The 12,865-nt window shown below is 41.6% G+C and overlaps 1 long non-coding RNA gene across 1 annotated transcript; it reads left to right on the top strand.

Annotated features, from left to right (window-relative positions):
- Positions 1–2,832: 2,832 nt before the first annotated feature.
- Positions 2,833–12,648, top strand: LOC107988665 (uncharacterized). The gene is made up of 3 exons (XR_003049860.1): positions 2,833–3,065; positions 12,024–12,072; positions 12,292–12,648. It is a non-coding gene; the product is annotated as an uncharacterized LOC107988665 (long non-coding RNA).
- The last annotated feature ends 217 nt before the right edge of the window (positions 12,649–12,865 follow it).

The raw sequence follows: 12,865 nt of genomic DNA, 5'->3' as shown, positions 1-12,865 counted from the left end.
AGAGCAGAGCAGTCATCACCCTCTATCCAGATTGAACAAACCGAGGAGACCCGGATTCATTTGGATTAGACTGGATTGCCGCTGCCGCTGCCGTGCTAAGCTTGATGCTGCACTTTAACATGTGTAGACTTAGTCAGAGTGTGCAGCCACAGTAATGGACTGAGTGTTATTTCAGATATTGGGGTCAAGGAAGTGTCCGTGCTGGGCAGGTTTCGACAAAAGTGAAGGAAATGAACTGTTTTGGATCCACACTATTTTTCCGGAATGTTTTTTCATACGCTCTAAGTATCGACTAATATGCCCATAATTCATTAGCCAGAGAGAGCAATTACATTTGTGTGATACTAATGCTGCAAGAAGAAAACAACGCACTCTTTGATGCTGAGATCAAGACAACCACTATAGTGGGGTTTTTTTTTTTGTTGTTGTTTTGTTTTTTTCCATCTGAGTTACGCTCACAGACTAATTATATTCCCACACATTCTTTGATTGAGGAGCAGCTGGAGGTGTGAGACTAATTGCAGAGATGGCGATGTTGACGTACACTGGTGGGATTTCCCCTCGGCTCTTCATCTGCCGGTGAGTTCTTGTAAGAGGTTGATGAATGTTTTGTAGCTAATTAAAAGCATGGTCACCTTCAGTACAGACAGAGTGGAGGAAAGGCTTCTGTCCACCTTATATCAACAACATCCCCTGTGTTGTTGTCGTTGTTGCAGCTGCTCCTGTATAGTTTTTTATCATAATGTTGATTTTATGTTTGAATTTTCACGTCATTCAGGATTAGGTCTAAAAGTTTAAAGACATTAAATAATAATATGTGTTTTCTCTATTCTCTTCAGATTATCCACTTAAATCCAAGCACTTCTATCAGAGCAGGGATCCCAAACCCCAAACCTCTGGCCCACAGACCGCTTTTGACCCATTAACCACCAGCCTACAACTAACTGTGAGTAATAATGTAATCTGAGCCTTACTGTTATTTTTTGACCCTGCAAAGAGATGGCGAGGCCAACTCTGACCCCCAGCTCAGTTTTGTTTTACACCCTCTCCCTTTTTTTTTTTATAACCTTTTGATTTGTGGTGTTTAGACCTAGGATAAAGTGTGTGTCTCAGAGACTGTAAACAAGTAAAAGTTCACGGTATGACTAACTGAAAGCAAACCATAACCACCGAACTGACACTGAATCATTCGAAAAGCCACTCCGATGAAGTGCAATATATCAACACAACCAGCTTTCTGACAATAAAAAAAAAGTTTTTTTATTAAAACAGTCCCAGTAGAAATGAGTTAAAGATGCTGGTTGTTTTGAGATTAATCAGAAAAGCAATGAAAACAGATCTTTGTTTTATTCTACAGTTGGGGAGACGAAAGAGAGTTCTTCCAGATGGACCATGGGATATGTTGTTCTTCAGTCCACATGTCTTTGTCAGGCAAGTATTTATTTGCTAAGTGGGACCAGCCTAAAGGGAAGCCCACTTTGTCTTTAGTAGACGAGACGTCCGGACCCTCAACTGCACACGGGGAAAACAGCAGTGAATGAGGGACCAGGGTGTGGAAGCGGCGGAAGCATTCATCAGCTTCACAGTGGAGGCACAGTTACACTGCTGCATGTAGTTTACCACATCACAGACGCTGGCAGGAAGGAAATGTAAAGTCAGACACAAAGTCAGACACAAAGCCAGTCTGCACTTGTTACAGTGAGTGATGACAGATTAACAGGTGGGAAGGTGTCGTTTTTAAAATAGAACCTGCTTTAGGGCCTTTGTGTATTTATCAGGAAAGGGTCTGGGTTTGAACACTAAACACTGACTAAAGTCAGCCACTACTGTTTCTAACCTGAGCAGATTGAGATTCAGTTTGATGGTTTCTACCATGTTTTTGAAAGCATGTAGCCCAGTGTTGAGGTTCACGTACAGACATACGCAGCGGAAGTTAGAGCTCAGCTGCAGGAGGGAGAGCAGTGGAGTGGTGACGCAGGTGAGCCCAATTAGAGCAAGCCTCTCCTTATTTTAGTAGGAGCAGTGTACTGAGGGAGCTAAAGGAGAACGGCGATGTAGAGAGGATTAGTCAGACCTCAGACGGACGATAACAGTGATCTTACACAGTTTTCATTCTATTCATTTCAAGGATGCAGAGGAAGCTGGAGCTGGGCCCTGCAGTCTTCAGGCCAAGGCAGGTTACACCCTGGACAAGGTCAGTTGGTGAGGAGACCTTGTAGACCTGTAGCAACACACACACACACACATATATATATAATTTAAAAAAAACAACAACTCAAAATGCTCTAATTTGATTAGAAACATCAAGACAAGATAACATTTTTTTTTAAAAAATTCCAAACATTTTAATCATTTTTGTTCACCTTCTGCCCAACATGACATGCAAAATTAAGATTGTGAGGAAAAATTCCCTAACAAAAATCTTCTAAATAATTTATCGAAATGTGCTAATTTGATGAGAAACATGCACAAAATTTTTGAAATCAACCCAAAATATTTAAAAAATATATTTTTCAAAAAGAAAAATTCAAAATGCTCTAATTTGATGAAAAACACAAAAATCATATAATTTTAAAATTATTTTTTCAAAGCTTTTCATGACATTTTTCAAGTTTTGACCAACATGACATGTGGAATTAGGATTTGACAAAAAAAATTACAAAAAATACGATTTTTAAAATTATTTTCAAAATGCTCTAATTTGATGAGAAACACAAAAATCATATAATTTTAAAATTATTTTTTCAAATATTTTAATGAATATTTTTCAATATCTGACAAACATAACATGCAAACTTAGGATTTTTCCTAAAACCTATAACAACCAAAATACTAAAAAAAAATTCAGAATGCTGTGTCCCTTGCACCCACTGTATTCCAAACTGACTATGTTACCATGACGCATGGGCCACTGCTTTAAAAACACTCTGAGAGTCTATTGAGCAAAGAAAAAGCTATTCATCAAATTTGACCAGAAAAATGTCTGCAGGTTTTAGGTCGCCTGAGGTTGACGGAAAGGTGATGGAAATATATGTCAGGGTCTGAAAAGAAGTCGATTGAGAGAGGTATGTAAATTCTTTGTCACCAAAGAGCTCCATTTTGCTGGGTTTTTTTTTTTTTGTTTGCTTTAATGTCAGCTTAAATTATACCAGGTGTTTATCAGCACTTCAGAGGTTTTTATCTTTATTTTTGGCACAGAGTGTTTATACTTTAAAAACAGTAGATTTTGACAAGGGACTAATAATGCTTATTTAATGAAATTGCAAGTCAAACTGTATTTACTCGTCCCCGTCTCTGGTCCCTGGTGATTTTTCTGCCTCAGATAAAACACTTTATTTCTATTTCTGTTTGGTTCATTGAAGCATCTGTCATTCCTAGTGCTCCCACTGTGCCTGACAAAGGCAGAGCCATGTTAGATTGAAAAGACAGAGGGGCAATCTTTCAAATGGATCTCTTTTCGAAAATATATTATGACATAATCATGTTTTCTCCCTAAAAGCTCTAGGGAGGCCTGTCTGTCAAACTGCAGTCCTCTCTTGGCTGCCTGGCCTGAACAGAAACAGCACTAGTGTGTTAATAGAACCCAGAGGCACTCTGAAACCTTACCCATTCTGCTTTATGCTCTCAGCCTGGAGATTAAAGTCAGGGAAACATTACAGGAGGCTGGATAATTGCCCCTGTGTCTCCAGCAGACAAAAGGCAATGCTCTGGCAATTCCCTCGGTAAACTGTCAAGAGAGGCTCAAGGATCCTTCAAGGCTGAAGCAAATTGTACAGTGCTGTCTAACCAACTACTAATCTCTGGATATTATGCGTCGTCCATATATCCTTGGCTGTAATGACAGCCTGCACTGCTTTAATGGTGTACGACACAAGATGTCTTTTGTAAATATTCTTTCAATAGAAAAATTACTACCGTGGTTCTCAGTCTTCAGTTTGGTTTTTTTTCTCTTTTGTTCCCATTTGTTTTTTTGTTTTTTGTTTTTTTTTTGATTGATGTCACTGTCGTCTTCATTTTCTGTTAGCTCTGAGCGCAGGCTGCTGCCACTAACAGATGATTGCAACCTTTACTCCTGAGGGCCACTTGATCCTGACAGAAAAAAAAAAAAAATCTGCAAGCAGTTAATGAGTTGCCCTCCATGTCTAGTGTTAAGGGTGTCTACAAATTAACAGAGGCTTTGCCAGAGCTCTCTCCCTCTTTTCTGCTCCTGCCACCAATACCCTCCACCCCCTACCCACACCAACCCCTCCACCAATCACATGCTGTCTCTCCTGCCCTTCCATTTTCTCCCCGTACCTGCCTGCTTCACACTCCAGCAGCCCCGTGGCGGGAGCAGAGCTGTCTGGCTCCGGCTCTGAGCAGCACTCATTGTCTGCGCAGTTCATGTTTAGAATTAGCCGTTTAATGAGAACAAAAGAAATTAATTGGTGGTTCGAGCCTAATGAGACGTCCGTGAAATTAACAGGCCCCATCGATAGAAACAAATAAAATCCTTCAGCGTGCTGTTGCGGAGCATTATTCTGACAAAGCTTTTGACACAATGATGAATAGCAGGTCAGGGGAGACCATCTGTGCTTTTTTAAACCCCTGCAGGAGGGGGGATGGAATGTGGGCTGCCTCCAAGAGAAGAGATGGTGATAAAAAAGGGAGGGAATGTGGGCTGCCTCCAAGAGAAGAGGTGGTGATAAAAAAGGGAGAGGGACAGGGGGAGGGACATGAGTACAGGAGGAATAAGCAAAAAAAGAAGAAAAAAAAGAAAAAAAATCTCTGCTTTATTCATCCTCCTTTGCATGATACCGCTGTCTAACCATGGATACAAAGGAAATAAAAAAACAGCGGCATTAGCATGTGAAAGGCGGTGGGGTCTCTGCCGATGTGTCCAGAAAGCAAAAGAGGTCTGATTTCGAGGGATATTTAACCTCCATTCAGTCGGCAACAAAGGCCTGGCTGTCGCACTGAGAGCTGTGGTTCAGGCTGATTGGGGCTGGCGGGGGGGAGAGAGGCGGAGGAACAGGCAGGATCACAGACCTCATTTGTTCCCCTCTTTCCTTGAGCCTGTCTCTCTCTATTCCCACTGAAGAGCAGCATTTCCTCTTTCACACACAGCCGCCTCCCCCTCTCAGAGCTGTAAATGTATGACCTGCGGTATAAATTGGAAAGGAAGGAGGTGAGGAGGCGGCGAGGAGAGGAGAGGAGCGATACATCTCTATCGCGTTGGTCGACCTTTATTTACCAATGCTCTGAGCAACGGCGTTGTCTGCATCCGCCTCGCCTCACCTCGCCTCGCCTCCTCCACCCCTGATGGCCTGATGTGGAAGTTGCAGACGTGCTGGAGCTGATGTCCCGCGTGTATTCAGCCCCCTGCTGGGCTCAGCCCTTTCCTTACTCTCTGGCCACCCAGCAGGGCCATCCCACGCCGGCATGTTTGTGTATCATGGAGGAACTGTTTGCTTTCCTGTGCTGATCAAATAAACACATCATGTCTTTAGGGGGCAGCAGGTTGGAGAAGTGGTGTCTGTGTGTTGTTAAGCTCTCTGGCTGTAGATAAGGAATTGTTTGATGGGGGAAGAGAGAAATGAGAGCGGTTTAGGTCAGCTAATCTGATTTACACAGAGGTCTGGCCGTTGCAGGGAGTGGTAATTACATAGAGGGATTAGAAGCCCCCCAGAGCTCCGTACCTGCAGAGAGGAGAGAGGGCTGAAGGCTGGAAAGGCCTGAGAACGGCATGTGCACAACAACAACAACAACAACAACAATAATAATAGCTTGAGCAATTCAGGCTGCAGACGAAAATAGCTGAGATTGGCCTCGACACAATAATGTCTGTTTGTTTACATGCATTTCCATCTGTTGAATTTTGTTTCATCCGTTTGTTGTTTTTTGTTTTGTTTTTTTTACTCTGCCCTAACGTATTGCCTTTCAAGAAACAAAAGTAAAATCCCAGCCACCCACATGGACCAACGTAGGATTACTTGGGATTAAAGGGTACAAAGTAGAAATAGGATCAACTAGAAACTGGCTCTTTGGAGAATAGGATCCACATTGAAATTGCAGTTTAATCTGTATGGGTCCCACATCTCAGACTCTGAGGGGGTCGGGAGGGGGTCGTTCCTGTGGTAGCACCTTTAGCTCTGGCAAGGATGCACAGCATTTGGATCTACTATCACTACATTGCGTAGTAATTGTAGTACTATCTGCATGTCTCTTTGCACGCAAAGTACAAAAAGTGACAAATGGACTGTACTTTTACAGCCCAGTACTATTGGTACTAGAGTAATTCAGGGTCTCAGTGTGTGTTCCCTGTGCCCACTGTTTTGTGCTGCAGCTCTTCTGTATTTTAATGGGCGCTCTCAGGGATACATCATTCCCAGGCTGATCACGATGAGACTTGACATTCCGCTCACATTAAGCTATTTTCACAGATTTCTGCCAGGTACATAGAGCTACCTCATTGCCATTTGTCCATGCATTTAAAATGCACAGCTGAATAATTGCTCTGCCAGAGCCATCACTTCATCCACAGGAATAACTTGCACGCTTGGTTGCCGTTTCTAAAGTGTGCTCGGCTAATCCACTCGTTGCTTTGTGCATTCAGTGCTCTGAACCATGAGGCACCCGCTTGGATGCCCGTGCATAAATTACTGCCACGGAACATAAAGTGCTGGGAGGATTTTCCTTAACGATTGCCAACGCTTTAAACGCTTCTGCTTCAACAGTCGATATTGCTCAGCCCATTCAATTATTCAGCGGCCCGTCCCTCATTAACAAAATCCTGACCTTGACATGTCTGCCCTATTTCTCTCCCTTGACAGACTGTGCTCTCCCAACGACTCTGTTTGCTCTGATATTGGCCGGGAAATCCATGCATATTGATAAGTTGTTTGCAGTGTAATTGAAAATGTCAGTTATGAGGCCCGCGCAGACAGAGGTCAGCCCCAAGAATAAAAGCTGACAGGCTGCTATATATGGAGCTTATATAGCGGTGAAATAATGTAGGAGAATAAATTCAGATTTGCAGTATTATAGACTGATAGGAATCAATTTAAGGTGCTTTAGAAATGAGTAATTGCGCGACTCCACATTAATTTTATTACAGTGTTATAGATTGGTTCGTGGCCACTTGATTAAAATTCTAAGCTCTTTCCAAAGGTCAAATTGTTCCTCATTCATATCTCATGGTCTGGGTAAACAACTACGGGTCAAATATTCAATAGGACTTATGAATATGCTCATCAAATCGGAGAGCTGTAATCTCTGGAGGAGGAGGAGGAGGAGGAGCAGGTGTCCTCTGGGTGTTGTCGCCTCTCAGTCGAGTGTTAAACAGCATTAGGGATGTGATTTGTCCATCGTAAGATGCTTAATCCAGAATCCCTCGGCGCATCCCGCTCACAATCTCATTGTCTTAATCTGACACACAGGAGCGGGCTGTGAGGTTAAAGCGCTGGGTGCTATTTCTTTAACATAAACAAAGACGGAAACCTCTGTTCACAGGGGCCCGTGCTGCTCGACAAGCCCCCACCTGGCAGATCCCATATCCCCTCAGGCGGAGTTGTGGTGACTGCCTGCTGGTTCTTTAATCGATTGCTAATGGGTTCAATTCCATCGTTGAGGAGCTGCTTGGAACCTGGCCCTGAGACTGAATGAAGTGGAAATACCATTTGCAGCTTTATGAGCCGTTATACTGCAGTGAGAGACCTCTATTTTGCATGCTCCATAGCGCTGCGGAGAGAGTTTCGCACCGCCACTTGATGGTTTTTCTAGTGCCGGCTTCTACTGCTTTCGTCTCAGTGCTTTCCATTTATTCTGTGCTGTGAAGAATCTGCATCTATTCAGTCCGGGACAAAATAGCTTTGCTGCATTTCCACGAGCCTTGGTCTGCAGGGTAATCTCCCCTGTACACATGAGAGCTCAACAGATTAATTCTATCTCTAAGCAGTGATAGCATTCATTAGTTTTATCGGGAGCATGCACCTTTAACTCTGTGGGATCATTGTGTCTAATTACTTACAGTAACAAGCTGCAGCTTGTTGCAAATAGGATATATATTTGGGGGAAATGTTTGAAGTCGAGGTTTGAAGTTTTGTGTTTGTTAAGGACAGCTTGAGGTTGTTCCTTATATTTTTTTGCTCTCTCTGGTTTACACATCTGCCCAAATATCTGCAGTGCTCTTATGAGCTTGCTCTGGCTGAAATGCATTGCTAAGCAGGCAGCACTGCTCTACATTTCACAGCCAGTCCCAGCAGACATGTGCTCTTTGAAGCATTTCTGGGCCAGGGATACAAGTCTTGTTTGTTCAGTACTTCTAGTGGGGAGACAGAGAGAGAGAGAGAGAGAAAGAGAAAGAGAGAGGGAAAAGCAGAGAAAAATGTAAGTTATTTTTTTTTCTTTCACTTGGGCAGAGAATAACATTCTTTGACGTCTCAACAGAAGCCTTGTACTACAGCGCCTGCTGCCAGATGCCTTGATAGAATCACCCGTGTCAAACAGGAAGAGAAATAAATGCTTCATTGAACTACAGCTTAGCTTTGTGATGCTGGGAGGGTGGAATAATGTGGGAGAGAAAGGAGGGGTGAGGAGGCCGCTGTCTACGTGTACGTGGGTGTCAGTTCACCACAGTAGGCTTGTTCTCATTTAAAACTAATGCGTGGTGTCAAAATAAATGCGGCTGACCACATTATTCTCATCATGGACTTGTGTTCTTCCGGAGAATTCCGGGGGGGGAAAAAAAGCAGTGACTGTGGAACCATCATGGACTTGTGTTCTTCCGGAGAAGAGGGGGGTTTAAAAAGCAGTGACTGTGGAATCCAGCAGTTTTTGGTCGGCAGTACACAGCAGCGTGTTTGTGTTCCTTCTTTCTGGCTCATCTTCCAGCGCCAAGTAGAGTATGACGGGATTTACATGCACTCTCGTAATCTCTGTAAGAGAACCTGTTTCAGGATGTAATTCACATGGTATGTCTTTTGATTCGGATTAGTGCTGGCAATCCTCTTACCCGTGGCTCAGTATAACTTATCACTGAGAAGGCCGTCTCGTGGAGCGGCGCAAATCCTCATATCCACCCCTCCCAGACTTTCAACTCTTAATTCTAATCTGTTCAAATCTGATCTGAGACTTTAACTTCCACAAACCCCCTTGAAAGCTGTAGCTCAAGATGAAGTTCATGCAAGGGCTTTGGATTACACAAATTGAAGTCAGGGATTTCCAATGTTTGAGAACAGAGCAGGGCGTCATGTGGGCCGTGATTGTGAATCGTGTGCTTTTCATCATGCTCTAAATAAATGGATCACAAACAAACATGTCATGTGCAAAGCCCTTTGATAATTGAAATGGTCCTGATACAGGTATAAATGATTGTTTTCTGCATTGCAGTATATCATGTTTATGTCCTGTCTGTCAAATGCAGTTTCAGGTATTTTGGAGTAAGCAAAGAATATGAGCAGCAGATTTTCTTTACTTCATGGTATCGTTTTATGTACTGTGTTTAAAAAAAAAAAGTAAAGTGTGAAAGTGGCACTATCCTTATCCTCAAAGTAATTCAATAATCAGGAGTTGAAGTAACACAGGGCTTCACCTTCTCCCAGGCTCTTACTAAATGCAGAAAGATTATTTCCTAATCTCCACAAGTACATGTTGGGCGAAGTAAAGCGGCGTTATTTCTGAAATAGTATTCCTTAAAGCCCTCGCCCCTTCTGTAATTCCTCACTCCTCCGACTTAAGAAAAAGAGTTTCTGTGAAAAGGCTGCCGTGTGTTTGAAAGCAGAAAAATCAATGGTCTAATTGAGAATTACGACCGCATTATCGTAGCTCAGCTCCATGTGAACAGCACCTTCAGCCTGTCGGCAACTTTGTTTACCATTGACATTATTTGGAGGTCACGTTGCCTGCTTTGAAACAGTGTGAAGATGAGGCTAAGCCAAATCTCTAAATCCTGGACTCAGCTGTCTTATCTGCTGTTTCTGGGCCATGTGGCCTGAATTAATGCAGGCGACCCGCTGTCTGAGCTGGAGCAACAATCGCATTAAGATGTCCCTGCATCTCAACCAGGCTTGTTTGTTGTCACTTTTGGATTAAATTTGTACGAGCTGTGGTTTCATCTCCATGAAGGCACGACTTGGTTTTATTCTTTAGACCGCTGTATTAATACACAGAATAATAATCCAGCCTTTAATCTGGTAGATGATGTGCTCTTTTAGCCTCTTTCTCATCTACAAAAACAAAAAAAACAGTTTCACCAACTCAGTGTGGTTAGTAGCAGGTGGGTGACAATGTCTTTGCATGTGGTTAGTAGCAGGTGGGTGACAATGGCTTTGCATATATATTTGTATATGTGTATGTGTATATATGATCTCTTACTCAATAACGGCTCCTTCAAACATTATATTACAATAATATATGTATGTCTAATTCTATTCTTTTTAAACAATTGAATGTATTAAGATTTGATTATGGACTCCACTGCAGCATCTTCTTCCCATTCAAACAATAGACCCATTCATCTCATAAACACAATATAACAATAACTCGATTTATTGGATTTATTGGACATCCTGCAGAGACATATGCACGCAAATAGATCCAAACAAACTGCATGACTGTTAGCCATGTCTCTGCTGTGGTTTTAAGAGGACGCTGATAATGTAATCTGGGTTCAGTTCAATTCTGTCCAGTGCTTATTACTTATTCTGTTGTCGTCCTTTCTAATCAGATGCCTCGTCAAGTGATGAATTAGTAGGTTGTAATTCAATTTTAGCTGTAGTAATTACGATTGCTCTTGTTATTGTATACTGTTTCAAAAGGTTTTCATTTAGAATGATAAGAATAATAGTTTTGACTGGATGAGGTTGTGGGTACAAATCCAACTTTGTACCAATCACTTCTAAATATCTATCTAAATATCACTTATCTAAATGTAAAGAGCCATAAAGCCCATCAGTAATCTGTAGAGATTTGTTTCTACATGGGGATGTAGAAACAATCTACAAACAGCTGATTTTCCCACCTTTTTGTGACCATGGAATTTTGTATAACTGAACACATTAACGAGGCTGTGATTAGCATTTTACTTAGCAAAGACCAAGAAGCTAATTGTTTATGCTAGTATATCATACAGACATCCTTCGTTGCCAATCCCACAGCGATGGCACACCAATATGTAGGGTTGAACCTGATCACATGTCGACTGGTTTAGCCTCGGACTCAAACCTAAACATCTGGTTCAATATCACACCATAGCCAATGTTCCACAATATGGAGTGTCAAGCCATAAAGTCATGGTGTCTGATTGGACTGACATCGCTGACAAGTTATTGCATGACATGCAATTACTGTCCTTAACACCAACACCCCCCAAAAAACAGACACACAAATGTGTGTGCAACACATCTGTGCCTCCAGTGAGTCCCAGCCTGTTTACTCAGGTGCCTGATCGCATGGTGCAATGATGAACTCCTGTGCAGACTTTTACACTCTGCTGCCTCTCAGCCAAATGCCAAAACAAATCTTGTCATAATTAGCAGTAATCCTGCTCATTACCGTCTGCTTAATTATCCTATTAATAGCACTTCCTGGGAGAGCTTGTTTGCTACGCAGGCAAATGTTTGTTCCTAAATTAGCAGACAAGAAGACAGCTCCATTGTTCAAACAGGAGCTTTGTCAAAGCAGAACAGGCAGGATTAACAGCAGACAGAACGGGCCACAAGCTCATCTCTGCTTGGCACTGACAGGCAGGGAGGAGTCAGCCTGGGCCAACAACAGCACTCTTATCCTGCAAGCTGCTGCTGTGTGATCTACATAGTCAAGTATACACAATCAGCACTGGCAACATGTAAAGTCAGAGCAACAGTGCACTGTGAGATAAGCAGAGCGGCTACAGGTCCACGTGGAGTCACGGTGACCGTGCATTTAAATCTTGTTGAAATAGTATGGATACAATTATACAAAACATATCCTGTCATTGACCATAGAGAGTATTTTCACTTTCCATTTTCACTTTATTTGCTTGAATTTTTCTTTTTTTTCCCCAGTGATGTCACTTGCAGTGGAAAAATGACCCAGTAGGTGACAGTAATACAAGTATGTATATATTTATATACACATATATATCTGTTTCTGTATCACAACGTTTGTAATAAAATATATATGTATTTAGATACACATGTATCTAAATACATATCTGTATATACACATATTTATATAATAATTATATAAAAATATACATGTCTGCTGTTCATACAGCCTAGTTCTTTGTTGACATCTTCTGCATTAAGGATGTGACCTCCATCTTGTCCACAGGTTTACAGATGTTTCCTGGAGCTTCTCCTGGGCCAGAGCCTGGAGCAACTCTTACTGGATCTGCCCGGCCTCCTGCAAATATAACAGATGTAAGTCTAAACAAATGAGAAGAAAGTTTTTGCCGACTGAACAATACTTTTGGTCCATTTTAGTACTTTTCCAGTTAAATAACTTCTGGCTAACAATCAGGTATTTCTGTTCTGCTAACTGTTCATGAACTGTGTGGCAAGCTCTGAACTTTCATCACCACATTATTTGGCAAAATTTAGCCAAAATTCTGCAGAACATTTTAGCACTAATGCTCAGCTAGTTTAAGCCTATTATTAAAACAATAATAATAAAAATCATCTTTGTCATTGTTTTTGCTACCTTTTTTTCTCCAATATATTTTGGACCATTATTTTGGCAAAACTCAATATACTTTTCATAGGCTTGCCTTAATTTATTTTGTAGCTAATTAAGAATATTAACTCATTTTAGGCTGAATTTATGAATTTTTTTTTGTTTTATATTTCTTTTCATGATAATAGGACTATATTCTTGTTTGTTTTTAGACTTTTTGGACTTTTAAACA

This window comes from Cynoglossus semilaevis, chromosome 6 (genome assembly GCF_000523025.1).
Source record: "Cynoglossus semilaevis isolate Cse_v1.0 chromosome 6, Cse_v1.0, whole genome shotgun sequence".
NCBI lineage: Eukaryota > Metazoa > Chordata > Actinopteri > Pleuronectiformes > Cynoglossidae > Cynoglossus > Cynoglossus semilaevis.
The sequence above is the reverse complement of the archived record's forward strand: the minus strand, read 5'-3'. Positions and strand labels throughout refer to the sequence as shown.